This window comes from Crotalus tigris, unplaced genomic scaffold, assembly GCF_016545835.1.
Source record: "Crotalus tigris isolate CLP2741 ecotype Arizona unplaced genomic scaffold, ASM1654583v1 scf7180000017994.786943, whole genome shotgun sequence".
In the NCBI taxonomy this organism is placed as follows: domain Eukaryota; kingdom Metazoa; phylum Chordata; class Lepidosauria; order Squamata; family Viperidae; genus Crotalus; species Crotalus tigris.
The window spans coordinates 136,528-149,442 of record NW_024096761.1 but is presented as its reverse complement, the minus strand read 5'-3'; the positions used below and the strand labels follow the sequence as shown (position 1 = coordinate 149,442).

Below are 12,915 nucleotides of genomic sequence, written 5' to 3'. Positions count from 1 at the left end.
GATAAAGTTTACTCAGCAATTATTTTTGTTCGTTATTATGGTTGATTTTGATGTCAAAGAAATTAATTTGATGCTGAATCTTATAACAACTGCAAGATTATTGGTGGGGCAATATTGGAAGAAAAATTCTTTGCCTACTATGGAAGAATAGATACTTAAGGTGTCTAACTTAGCAGAAATGGTGAAAATTTCGGCTTATTTGAAGGACCATTCACAAGAAAAATACATTTCGGTCTGGAGAAGATAGATTGATTATATTCAAAAGAAATATGAGACTGAAAAGTATTATCTTGCTTATGAGTAGATTTTAGGTTATTATTAATAGTTTAATATGATTGTATTTATATTATTTTTAGTGTTATGGTTTAATTATATTATTATTTTTGTTTTTAATTTGTTAATATTTGTTTTGAAAAGGAGTTAAAGTATGTTATGGTTTGATTGATAGTATAGGCGGGTAATGTTAGTTAGTTTATGATTGTTTATTTGTTACCCTGTAATCAGCTCTGGGAAGTGGGGGAGGGAGGGAAGGGGTGGGAGGGGTTTGGGTTATATTGTATTAAATTTGTAAAACTTTTAATAAAAAAAAACTTCCTCTAAAATAGCCATTTGGATCTAAACTGCTATAGTAGAAAGCTTTTTCCACCATCTCCATAGAATTGTCTATATGAGACAGGAAGCTTGCAAGCATGGACAAGCCAGTCAGGAAGGCCTTTTAGGTCTTGCAAGGCTTCTATTATATTAAAATTAAACAGTCTCCAAAGTTAGATGTGAACTGAAGTTTTGTAGCTCTTTGGATATCACACAGGTATATTGACCTGTCTAATACCAGTCTTAAATTATTGTCAATGCTAGACCACAGCAGAACTAAACCACTTATTATTTTAACTGAAGGAAAACTACTGGGGTTTTGCTAGTGATTTATTTTCCTGGTTGTTCCAAGAATTTTGTTTGTTTTATAACGACAGCTATTCTTGTCTAGTGCTTTCATTGTTCACATAATCTTAATCTTAGTAATGCACACGTTTTGCCATGTTTAGCTGTTAGCCTGGATAACCAGCTGGGGTCCTAATGATCATGTATCTTATCTTTCTTGCTCACAGATAAATTCTAAAAAAAGAATAGTACTTATTATACAGTATCATCACTATCAGAATCCACACCCTTCTTGAGTTACTTCATTCAGACAGTGTCACTAAAAAGTCTCAAACATCTATAAAAATTCTTTTTAAGCCCTTTTATAAAGATTACACCTTCAAATACTTATCAAGTATAATGTCAAGAAATTCCCAGCCTTCATTCATTATTAAATCAAACAGAAATTCTCTATTTCAAAATAATTATCATATTTAAAATAATAGTGTAGTTCCCAAAAAACCACACATATCTATTTTTAAAAACATGTTCTGTCATTTCATCACTCTATGTCTATAAAGTCTTTTTAACCCCTAAACAAGTTTGCTCCCTAATAATTATCAACTATGATAACCATCAATTGTCTCCTTCTTTCATTGTTAAATCAGACAAAAATCTCTAAAGCCTTTTTAACCCGTCAAGTAACGTTTTATATCACATTTAAACCTGGCTCTAGCTTTCTTTCTAGGCCAAGTTGGTTCCCATATTAAAACTTTTCGATTATCAAACCTCAAACTTTGGTTACAAAAGTTTCTAATCAATTCAAACTGAGCAAAAATTTCTTCTCTTCCTGCCAATATCATCTGGGCATTATATTGACTTTTATTCCATATTATAATTGTAAATAAGTTATCTGCTTTGTTGTGGTTTCCAGAAAGTTGTATCTGAGTGTCAATCTTTGTAATTTTCGGTAGTTGAACTGAATCAGTTACAGTTAGTTCTTGATCATCCAAGTTATCCATCCGTTGTAGGTAACGTTGTGTAGAATTAGTTGGCACAGGGGTTACCACCTTTTCTCCCAGCGTAGATTCACCATTAGGTTGTAAGCATAATGTCTCTGTCTCTTTAGATTGTGTGTCTTTATGAGTGAAAGCCTGTTCAGTATTGCTCTGTTCTTCCTCTGGTGCTCCTTGTTCCATGGCTTGATTCATTGTTGAAGGGTCCATTGGAAGTGCCAAGGTAGCATCTTTAGATTGTCTCCTAGATTTCCAATAATTTTTGAAGTCTGCTGTCATTTCAAAAAAAAATTCCAATATTAGATCATAGTCAAGATATGGAATATTTTCTTTCATTTTGGTGGTAGACTAGCCTATTCCTTTATTAGAAACTATATTTAACAAAAGTCCACAAATATCCACCTCCAAAGGTCTAATAGTCAGCTTCACCACCCAAATGTCAGATTATCTTTTCTCTTTTACTGTCATATGAAGTCCAATCCCTCTTCCAATCACAAAGATAGAGTTGTAATGTCACTTTTGACCACCAGATGTCCCAGTGGACTGTAAGATTTTTTTTCCAAGTTGGTAAAGTTAAAGAAACAAAAGGTTTTCACACTTATTTTTTTAAAAATTTAACTAGAGAGATATCTCCAACGTTATAAAGTTGATAGGAACAAATTAGCAATGTCCCTTTTTTCTTCTTTTTCCCTAAATATCTCCACAGAGAAAGTCCAATGGTAGAAAAAAACAACCAAAAAAGACAAAGAGATTTTTTTTAAGTTCTTTTTCCGATATAGGCAGCTGCCGCTTTCTTAGCAAAGGGAAATAGTCAGAGCTCTTTACAGGAAAAATCAGGATAGCGAGAGAAAAAGGAGTCTCATCCCGATTCACCACAGAGGGCCTTCATGCTTAGTTGTTCTTTTGACTTGCGGTTGGTGCAACTGGGTGATTGGCCATTTTACTGGCCGATCTCCGTCAGCCCTCAGAGTTCGTTTGGCCAACTGGGGAGCCGCCGCTCCTCCGCAGCTGAGCACAGCCTCCTCGACGGTAGTCGCACCCACCAGGGTGACTTTCAACCCGTATAAGGGTCTACCAGCAGAGGGAAACTAGCTGACGAGGAGACGAGTCTCTTCGTATGGCTAGAGGCGGCGCAATCCAAAACTGGAAGTCCAGTCCTTGCATCTTGAACTGCCAACCTTCCAGTTGATAAGCCCAATATATTTATATAATAGCCATCTCTATCTGGGAATTTCCCTTCTTGCTTGCTTCAGTCTTTACATCTATTAAGAATTGTTGGAATTTATTTGTTAATTCATTAAATTACATATATGTTGTAGAGTATATAATCACTTAATCAAAACATTATAGAACAGGTAATCTTTAATATGTTTGCTGTACTGTAGATTTAAAAATAAAAAACTTTTATCAGCAGTGTAATTATACTCTTAGCTAATGCTTACTCACACAGTAAATACTTCTTTTCCAGATTTTGTTTAGCACAGCAGTATTTTGACTTTGTAAAAAGTTTACATAATTAATTATACTAGATATCAATATAATTCTTGAATAATTATCACACACACTATTTATCTGTCCCATCTTATTTTTCCCCAAAAACATTTAGAGTGTGACCATAAGTACAGCCAACATACTAGCTTTGAATTTTAGAAATTCCAAAATATCCAGAAGGTGTCAGGTTGAGGGCAATTGAAGTACAGACAGTGGATAATTTCCTTCACTTTATAACAATGACATAGCAAAATTATTAATTATTAAATAGTAATGATACATTTATCAATATACAGGGCTACAAGCAGAGATGCAAAATGCAACATCATAATCATGGAACAATAACTGAAATATTGCATAATTCCCACATGCCATTCTTTCCACATGACCTATTTGTTTCATGATGGTGTAATTCTAGTATCAAGCTCTGATATGAGATGGTGGTAATGACGACGACAAGATGAATATAATAATTACTTTAAGAGCTATATTATTATAAACCTTGCTTTTGACATATGGTGAATTTGCCTAAATTCATCTCATTCCTGTATACAGCTTTGTTCAGAAGAGTATGACTACCTTTATTTGCTATATGATATATATGATATGATATATCAGAAGAAAATTACCTGAAGTAAAAGTCAAATTGTAGTTAACTATATCAAAGTTCACATCTGCCTAATACTTTAAAGGTAGTTTTGAAAGGTAAAATATGTTTTAGGTTTTATTTAACTATGGAGTAAAAACATGTTAGCTAAATAGGGGCTGAGGGAAAGCATTAACACTTACCTGACAGTAAAGTCAAATTGGAAAAGGAGTTTTAGTTTATCTAATGTTCTATCTTGTCATGTATTTATTAATCTGTAACAGTAAGATCAAATCAGCAGAAAAGAGCTTGTATAATGTAAAAACAAAACAAAAGCTAGGAATTCAAACAATATTAAATTGAAGTTAAAGGATTGCTTGATGCTTTGATCTTACGTCCCAGGGCTTTTATGGCCTGATGACAAGGATTGGCTTAACTCATGTATATCCATATATAATTTTATTTCCTCAGGTTTGATGTAAAAAAGAATGAAAGAAGCTGAGCATGGGATGAATGTATATCTGTGGAAACTGTACAAGTACCAGAATAACAGAGTTGGAAGGGACCTTGGAGGTCTCAAAAACTCTATTGTTGTGTGCCATCTTTGGAAGCAATTACTTTTATTCTGGTTGAAACTTATTAAGCATTGTATTTTCACTCTTTTATTATAACAACCAGTTTGGTATTTGGAACTATGAAAATATTTAGCATTTAATCTCCTTTTTATAGCCCTTGAAGATAAAAATGTAAGAGCCAGTTTTAGCTCTTCCTTAGGCACAAAATCACCTGGCTTAACATAAATTGATAATGATTGTTTGTTAATAATTGAAAGAGGGTCAGAGTCACCTAGCATTTTAGTAGTGGTATGAATCAGCAATGCTTTCCTTGCCCTATGCTTTGGAGGCTGATTGATTTGTTTGAAGACGAGAGTCTTAAAAACAAAATATTTTATTTAAGAGATACAAGTGTGAGGTGGACGTGTCTGTTCTCATTATGCTAGACCTAGCAATGATCCAAATGGGGTTCTGTCCTTTTTCCTTGCAAAACAAATAAATGAAAATTAGCTTTAACAATATAATCTATAAGAATAACAGATTATTGTTAGATTTAACAATAATATGTAAGAAATTCATCTGATAAAATTGGTGGATATCTAACTAGAGCACACTAAATAATCATAGTAAAAAAGAATTTAAATGTATATTATCTTATTCATTTTTACAGAGGCCCTAGGACTAGACTGACATAAGATTTGAACAAATCTTGGAACTTCACTTATTATTAACTGACATGATTATATCCTGCCTTTCATTCTTCTAAGGATGATATCAAGACACTTCCAATTTTACGTGGGAGAAAACCCGAACAACCAAAGACCTATATACAAATACCCGCGAAAACCTCAGAAAACATATATATATATATATATATATATATATATATATATATATATATAATATATATATGTAGGTCTTTGGTTGTTCGGGTTTTTTCTCCCGCGTAAAATTGGAAGTGTCTTGGCGACGTTTCGATGAAGTCCCATTCGTCATCTTCAGGCTGGTGTTTTCAGCTTCGTGCTTCGAGCAGCAATGTGTGGTCTTAGCTGTTTCTTCCTTTTAACTGCCAGTGGGGGTATGAACTGATTGGGTGGGAGCTTGGCTGTGTTCTGATTGGGTGGAGGTGTGTTCTGATTGGTTAGGGGCTTGGCTGTGCTCTGATTGGCTGGGGGGTTGGCTGTGCTCTGATTGGCTGGGGGGTTGGCTGTGCTCTGATTGGCTGGGGGAGTGTTCTGTTTGGTTGTGCTCAGGTTAGTCTGAGTTGCAGGGGGGTTTAAGATTTTGGGCTGCCTTGCTATTTTTTGGCTTCGCGTTCGTGGTCGTGCCTCATCTTCATGGAGGGTGTCAGTTTGCTTCATGTATGGATTGGAGGGGTTTAAAGTGGCTAATGATGCAGCTGTGGTCTGGCTTCTGGTTTGTGGTCGTGCCTCATCATCGGTGTGGCTTTGGGTTTGCTTTTTGCATGGATGTGTGGTGGTGACATCCTGTGTGGTTTTTGTGAGTGTGGGTCTGGTATCATTTTTTGTGTTAGGGAGTCGTTTGTCAATAAGGGCGGGTTTCCAAATGGCTGGTAGGCGGGAGGTATCATCTCGCTTGTTCATGCTGTGTGGGCGTTTTTCTATCTCGATGGCTTCTCTGATTATTCTATTATTAAAATGTTCACTTTTGGCAATGGTTCTGGTATTTTTAAAGTCAATTTCATGTCCTGTGGCTTTAAGGTGTTGGACCAGGGAAGATGTTGGTTCCTCTTTTTTGTCTGAGTTCTTATGTTCTTCAATGCGTGCACTTATTCTTCTGTTGGTTTGTCCGATGTATGTGGTGGGACAAGTGGTGCATGGGATTTCGTATACTCCTTGATTTTCTAATTCAATTTTATCTTTGGGGTTTCTAAGGATGGTGGATATTTTTCTGTTTGTGCAGAATGCTGTTTTGATGTTGTGTTTATGGAGGATCTTACTGATTCTGTCTGTGGTGCCTTTTATGTATGGGAGGAGGGCTTTGCCGTTTTCTTGTTCTTTGTCTTGGATTTTAGTGGGGGTTTCTTTTTGGATTAGATTTGTAATCTTATTTCTATGGAATCCATTGGATGTTAGTACATTGGTGAGAGTGTGTAGTTCGGTTTTTAGGTGTTGTTCGTCAGCTAAGCGTTTTGTTCTGGAGATGAGTGTCTTGGCTACAGAGTTGATCTGTGCTGGGTGGTGGTGTGAGAGAGCATGCAGATAGCGGTTTGTGTGTGTTTTCTTCTGGTAGATGGTGTGTCCTAGGGAGCCATTGGATTTCTTGTAGACTAAGACATCCAGGAAGGGAAGTTGGTTGTTAGCTTCTGTTTCCATGGTGAACTGTATTTTGGGGTGTAGGCTGTTGAGGTGTGTGAGGAAGTTGTCCAGTTTTTCTTTCCCATGTGGCCAGATTATGAAGGTGTCGTCTACGTATCTGAGCCAGAGTTTGGGTTTGTGATCCGATTTTTCTAGAGCTTGGGTTTCAAAGTGTTCCATGTAGAGGTGTGCAATGACAGGTGAGAGGGGTGATCCCATGGGTGCTCCTTCTGTTTGTTTGTATTTTTGTCCATTATAGATGAAGTATGTGTTGGATAGGCAGTGGTTGGTCAGATCTAAGATGTGTTTGGGGGAGGTTATATTATCCCTAACACAAAAAATGATACCAGACCCACACTCACAAAAACCACACAGACCAGTCCGTCGCCATCTCCAGAGCATGGCACACGTGCCCACAGAGAGGGCTCTGAGTGCCGCCTCTGGCACGCATGCCATAGGTTCGCCACCACTGAGTTAATTCATTAGACTCTTAAAGCAATGGCGTTCTTTTATAGGCTGAAGTAGAAGCCTCAAAAAGTATAGCTGCTGTAATTAAAGGAAAAGAGGAAATATGTTTATGTATCTTCAGAGTCATTGTAATTCTAAATTTATATCATAAATTTGATGATATTTTACTCACACTAGATTACTGACTATTTTACTGAATTGAGCCTTGATGTAAATACAACCGAAGCTATATTATTAATAGCAGATTAGAACAAATCTGTTTACTAATTTGTCTGAAAAATAATGGACCTAATAACTGGAATGATTTTAGAAAAGACAGCTATTGGCAAGATTTTTGCTCTATTATTTGTAGCAAAAGATACCTTTGAATCTTTCTGAATACCAGTATATCTGTTAGTTCTTCTAGAAATAATATAGACATAATTTTTTTAGATTATATTGTAGAATGTATTTGCATTCATAATTAAGATATTCAGATTTGTATGACATTTGGTTAGTTAGAGAATTTAAAGTTAAACCAAGAACAATTTGTATCATTTCTTTTCTATTAAATCCAATATATTTTTAAACTAAATATATTTAAATATTCCCATTTGTCTTGTTTATTTGTTTGTTTGTTAAATTTATTTGTCATCTATTTCTTTTGTGCATAAGATACCTCCACATATATTTCTAGAGTTTATTTTAAAGAGGTGTTTTGCGTGAATCTTACTGTGATCTTGTTTTAGAATAATTCACATGCCTATATACAAATATTCAGCATGCATAGCTGTGCTGTTTTTCACAAGGTCTGAGGTGATAATAGCTTAATTCTTGCTTCATTTTTTCTGCTTTTGCTCTAGTAACTCTAGGCTGACCTCGTCTATAATCTGATGACCTAGTATTGCACTCAGCTATTTGGAAACTGTTCTTGCCATAGTTGACCCTGAGGGTGGTATCTGGAAGACCACTGATCCATTGACCCATGTCAAGAGTGGATTTTAGAATCTGATACACTGGGCCTCTAACATCATTAACCATTGGGGCCAATGCACAGAATGTGGTTTTCTGCTTATTAAATGGAAAGTAGTTTTCACTTGTTGGAAGAAAGACCAATTTTACACCATTTACTTGCAATGAAATCATTTCCTAAAGCAATTACAAATATAAGGTCTTTTTATTCATGAAGTGTTTGTTAAAAGGAATTGATAGAATTCCCAGAAGAATTAATTGCTTTCCCTAAGCTGTTTTTGTAAACATTTTTATAATGTTTCATTATGGTAAATATTAATAACAGCAAATAAAATATATTTTCTACCTTGAGAAATATGTGAAACAGACATACAATAATAACAGTTAATTTTTTTTATTTTTATTTTCTAGATTATTTTCTATACCACAGTGTAATTAGGAGAAAGATAGGTACACTATACTGTACTCTTAGTATAATAGACAGCTAGGATGAAATCTTCATATTCCACATTTTGTTCAACTGTTTGGCTATTTAACCAGTTTCAATTTGAATAGCTTATTTTAGCATTTTAACACATCAAATTAATGACACAGGGTTTTTTAATTATTTGAAGCATTTCAGACAAGTTTATAAAATGAAGAACATTACAAAGTTCAATGTTATTAGGAATCTTAAATATCTTGTAAAATAGTTTTATATTTATATTATTTAATATTTTCATTTAATAGTTAATGCCCTTAATTAAAATTTTAAGTTTCTCCTTGACTTTTAATTAAAAATGCAGCTCTTGCCCACAGTCTAAAGAAGTGTAGGGACAATAAGTTTATTCAGATGTAAACATTTTTGCTCATATTTTTAAAATACTGCAATTCAGTATTATGTTGAATGGGTAAAATCTATCTAGTCTTTAACCATGACTTTTTAGTGACAATTTTAATTTATGGGTATAAAAATTGCTTCTGTCAGTAAACCTGACTTACATGAATTACAGAGTATAATTTAAGAATAGTACCATTTGGCAATCAAACGAAGCAATTAAATTTTTATATTTTTAGAGGCCATATTATAACAAAAAGAAATATACCTGCAAGGCTCTTTCATTTAAATCTAAAGACTAGTTAGTATTAAGACTATTGCACATGTTGATGTACAAACACTACCCATCTTTTAGGTGTCTCATATGGAATTAAAGATAGTGTTGCAATTATATATTTTTTCTCTTCCTAGTACTATTTTCTCATATCCCTACTGGATCTCCTCAAACAGATGTAGTTGATGCAGTGAGTTGCCAGAGTAAGATTATTATAGAAAATCAAATACATACCCTGATTCCATTACCAGATTTTTTGGGCAACCAATGTACTGTAAAATGGAGTTTGTGATATGCAGCTCTTTATGTGGTGTCATAAATTTCAAAATAATTTTATTTGGCATTTTGACTGCTATACTGCAGTTCTACTTCTTTATAATCTCTTTTGCCTTGCAGCCCCCCCCAACTAGGGGAGTTAAGCAGGCTCAAGTTGCAACTGCGATACATTACAAATTCAGATTTCTTTTTGCTGATAAGAGTTAAAGATTTAAGTGGGAGACTAGAATAGCTATTTTGGATTCATTTATCCTCATCAGCTAGCCACACCCTTTATGGAATTCGAACCAGGGCAGTCTACATATTAACCACCAGGCCACCGGCTCTCCTCCCCTCTTTGTCAGCCGAGTCAAGGGAGTATATCCAGAAAGTTTTTCAGACGGACCGGTCTGATTCATTGCACCTTGGGATTTCCACTGCTATACTGCAGTTCTACATAGTAGTAATAATAATAATAATAATAACAATAGTAATAGTAATAGTAGTAGTAGTAGTAGTAGTAGTAGTAGTAGTAGTAGTAGTAGTAAAGTTGGAAGGGACCTTGGAGGTCATCTAGTTCAACCCCCTGCTCAGGCAGGAAACCCTATACCATTTCAGACAAATGGCTATCCAGTCTATTCTTAAAAACTTCCAGTGTTGGAGCATTCACCACTTCTGGGGGCAGGTTGTTCCACTGGTTAATTGTTCTAACTGTCAGGAAGTTTCTCCTTAGTTCTAGGTTGCTTCTCTCCTTGATTAATTTCCATCCGTTGCTTCTTGTCTTGCCTTCAGGCGCCTTGGAAAATAGCTTGACTCCCTCTTCTTTGTGGCAGCCCCTGAGATATTGGAATACTGCTATCATGTCCTCCTTCGTCCTTCTCTTCATTAAAGTAGACACACCCAATTCCAGCAGCCTTTCCATATATGCTGCAAAGTCCAGTCCCCTAATCATCTTTGTTGCTCTTCTCTGTACTCTTTCTAGAGTCTCAACATCTTTTTTACATCGTGGTGACCAAAACTGGATGCAGTATTTCAAGTGTGGCCTTAGCAAGGCATTGTAAAGTGGTATTAATACTTCACGTGATCTTGATTCTATCCCTCTGTTAATGCAGCCCAGCACTGTGTTGGCCTTTTTGGCTGCTGCAGCACACTGCTGGCTCATATTTAAGTGATTGTCCATTAGGACTCCGAGGTCCCTCTCACAGTTACTACTATTGAGCAAGGTACCCCCTATACTATACCTGTACATTTGGTTTTTCTTGCCTAAATGTAGAACCTTACTTTTTTCACCATTGAATTTCATTTTGTTAGATAGCACCCAGTGTTCAAGTCTGTCCAGATCTCCTGTATCCTAAGCCTGTCTTCTGGAGTGTTGGCTATTCCTGCCAGCTTGGTATCATCTGCAAATTTGATGATTTCCCCATCTATCCCCTCGTCCAAATCGTTGATGAAGATGTTGAAGAGCACTGGGCCCAGAACAGAGCCCTGGGGCACCCCACTACACACTTCCCTCCATATAGATGCGGTTCCATTGAGGACCACACACTGAGTATGGCCGATCAGCCAGCTACGGATCCATCTGGTGGTGATGCTGTCTAACCCACATTTTTCTATCTTATCAAGTAGTAGGTTGTGATCTACTTTATCAAATGCCTTACTGAAGTCCAAGTAAATTATATCCACAGCATTCCTCTGATCCACTAATTTTGTCACTTGGTTAAAGAATGCAATAAGATTTGTCTGGCATGATCTGTTTTTGAGAAACCCACGTTGGCTTTTAGTAATGACTTTGTTGGCCTCTAGGTGTTCGCTGATTCGTTGTTTGATTATCTTTTCCAGAATCTTCCCAGGTATTGAGGTCAGGCTGATAGGTCTATAATTTTCTGGGTGCATTTTCTTTCCTTTTTTGAAGATGGGAACTACATCAGCTCTTTTCCAGTCCTCCAGTAGTTCCCCAGTGCTCCAGGATCTTTGAAAAATATAGTTCAATGGTTCTGAGATCACATCTGCCAGTTCCTTGAGGACCCTGGGGTGTAATCCATCTGGTCCTGGTGATTTGAACTCATCTAGGCTGGACAGGTGCTCACTTACTGTTTTCTTCCCTATCTTAACTTGCGTTTCTATTCTGTTTTTTTATGGCACTATTTTTGGTAGGTTGGTCTGTTTTTTCCCTTTGTGTAAAGACAGATGCAAAAAACGAGTTAAATAGTTCTGCTTTCTCCCTGTTGCTTGTCACCCTCTTGCCACTTTCCCCCACTAATGGACCAATCATTTCCTTCACTTTTTTCTTGTTTTTTACATGTTGAAAGAAGCTTTTTTTTTTTTTGTTATTTTGGACTTTGGTCGCAAGCCTTAGTTCATTTTGAGTCTTAGCATTCCTCACTTTATCTTTGCAGGCTCAGGCTATTTGTTGATATTCTGACTTAGTTATGTGCCCCTCTTTCCACTTTCTATACTTGTCCTTTATAATCTCTTTTGCCTTGCAGCTCCCCAACTAGGGGCGTTAAGCAGGCTCAAGTTGCAACTGTGATACATTAGAAATTCAGATTTCTTTTTGCTGACAAGAGTTAAAGATTTAAGTGGGAGACTAGAATAGCTATTTCAGATTCATTTATCCTCATCAGCTAGCTACACCCTTTATGGGATTCGAACCAGGGCAGTTAATACACTGCCTAGCATGTAGACTGCCCTGGTTCGAATCCCATAAAGGGTGTGGCTAGCTGATGAGGATAAATGAATCCAAAATAGCTATACTAGTCTCCCACTTAAATCTTTAACTCTTGTCAGCAAAAAGAAATCTGAATTTCTAATGTATCACAGTTGCGACTTGAGCCTGCTTAACGCCCCTAGTTGGGGGCCTGCAAGGCAAAAGAAATTATAAAGAAGTAGAACTGCAGTATAGCAGTCAAAATGCCAAGGTGCAATCAATCAGACTGGTCCGTCTGAAAAACTTAAGTTTACGAAGAATAAACTTCTAGTTATAATAAATCATAACTGAATGAAGTTGAATGATCATATAATAAATCTTCCACAAATTGAGAAGGAGCTTTTGGGTCCAAACCAATTGATTAGTTAATTATTTTTTTAGCCCTTCTATATATATTATATTTTGTCTGACATTTTTTTAAAAGTTACCCAGCATTTAACTATCTTTATGGCTAATATTGATAAGGAGCTTTAATAGAGATGTACTCATTCTAAATGTTTTAAAAAATAACCCTATACATCAGTGGTTCTCAACCTTTTTAATGCCGCGACCCCCAACCGGTCATAAGTTGAGGACTACTCAACCAGTCGTAAGTCGAAGACTACTCAACTGGTGCAGCACCG

The 12,915-nt window shown here is 36.0% G+C and overlaps 1 protein-coding gene across 5 annotated transcripts in view; it reads left to right on the top strand.

Annotated features, from left to right (window-relative positions):
• The window catches only part of LRBA (LPS responsive beige-like anchor protein), a 369,611-nt gene that overhangs the window by 284,135 nt on the left and 72,561 nt on the right, over nucleotides 1-12,915 (top strand). The window lies entirely within an intron of this gene.